The sequence below is a fragment of the Chroicocephalus ridibundus genome, chromosome 1, assembly GCF_963924245.1.
Source record: "Chroicocephalus ridibundus chromosome 1, bChrRid1.1, whole genome shotgun sequence".
NCBI lineage: Eukaryota > Metazoa > Chordata > Aves > Charadriiformes > Laridae > Chroicocephalus > Chroicocephalus ridibundus.
This window is the reverse complement of record NC_086284.1, coordinates 214,838,634-214,840,537: the sequence shown is the minus strand read 5'-3', so window position 1 is coordinate 214,840,537 and position 1,904 is coordinate 214,838,634.

Sequence of the window (1,904 nt, the reverse complement as noted above, 5' to 3'; positions counted from 1 at the left end):
TCTGTTCTTCCATCCATCGCTGACTTCCTTTATGTTTTGAGGCAAGTCTTTTAATCACACGTGTTTTTTTCTGATAACAAAACGCCCAACATATTTTGCAACAACATATGTGGCAGCTTGACTCAAGCGAATGCCTTGTCTTTATCCCACAATTCCCCAGGCAGACGTGACCACTACTCCTGAGTAACCTCTCATTCAGGCACCCTCCTTGGACAACCTCCCTTCTCAGTCAATGAGAAACTTTTGAACGAGTAAACTGACATTATGACATTTGCGGAATTTCAGTTTTGTTTAGTCTATTAGCAGAACTTTCAATCTTGTATTTCAATTGATTAGTCTAAAATTACCATAGTGAATTTCCATCCTGGAGGGTATACAAGCCCTCAGACACTGAGTGTACGTGTACCTTGTGTGTCTCTCCAGACTGAGTTGCTGTGGCTAGCACACTAAAGAAAAGGTTATGTGAGGCAAACTGAATTTAAAAAAAAAATAAATATTGAAGACAGAAAAGTTAAATAGGTTGCTTAAACTTGTTAATAGAAATGAGAGAAGGTGGTGGGTTTTTTTCCCCCTAATAGTCATGATCTAAGTGGCTTCTTGCAGATATTAAATGTAAAAAATATAGCAGGGACAGCTTTTGAAATAGCTGATGAATTGAAACAGTGGGAAGAAAAAGGAATAGGAATGGGATGAGGGATAAGATCCTTCAGACTTAATAACTCTCAGAAAGTGAGATAATTCTCAGGGCCAAAAATATCAACCTGCAGACTAGCTTTTCGCTTCATAGGATGCAGAACTCCATCCTCAAAACAAATAAAAATACATCCTCTGTCATTTTGCATATTTTATTTTACTTTTTCACATGAAAAACAATCCCCACTTTCAACTCCTTCAAAAAAAGCAAGAGACACTGTAAAATATGCACAGGAAATATTGTCTGCTGTGGAATTCTGGATTTAAGAGAATAAAAAATAACCCCAGGACCAAAGCTACTGGACAGAAACCGTCCCCAAAGCTTTGCTCTGGTTTAAGGAGTGCAGAAGGTTTCAAGACAAGAAGAAGTTTAACTGGCTTTAAGAGTTGATGAGGCTTAAAAATTCAGCCTACGTTTCTTCTGCTTTCAAAAATACCCTTGTTCTTGAGAATTGTCGTGGTTTAACCCCAGCCGGCAGCTAGGACCATGCAACCACTTGCATAGTTCTTCCCCTTGCCCCCAGAAAGGAAGGAGAAGAGGGAGAAAAGGAGGGGAAAGGGAAAAAACCAGCAGAAACTGACCATAATAATAGCAATAATAATGATGATGATGATGATGATGATGACGATGAAGCTGACACAAGTCACTCTCACCACCCAGTGAAATGGTACCTTCCCAAGCAGTGATCATGTATTTCTGTTCCCCAGCAAACCCCCATTTATAAACCAAGCATGATGACCATGGTATGGAATATTCCACTGGCCATTCCATTGTTCTGTCTGTGCTCCTTCTCAACTTTTATAGGAAGCTGAAAAGAGTCCTTGAAAAGTGTAAGTATCGCTTAGCCACAACTAAAACAATATACATTATTGCCATTCCTTTCACAGCAATTACTAGAATGAAAATTAACTTTTTCCCAGATGAAACCAGGACAAGAATAAATACGAGCATAGTTCAGTGTGAGAAGGGAAGAGTGTTAATCTTGCACCACCCTGCTGTTCTAATGTAGATCCTCATTTTAAACAGTTTAAAAGCAGTTTAAACTCAGTTTGAAGTTCCTTTGGGATTGGTCTGAAAAGAGAGCAGAATAAAATGACAAAGCAGCTTAATAAAATACTTGAAAAAAAAGGTCAGATACTCCTATATACGAAAACATTTTCATGTGGGATTATTAGTGTTAGTGTTATTATTAGTGTTGGTGTTAATGTTG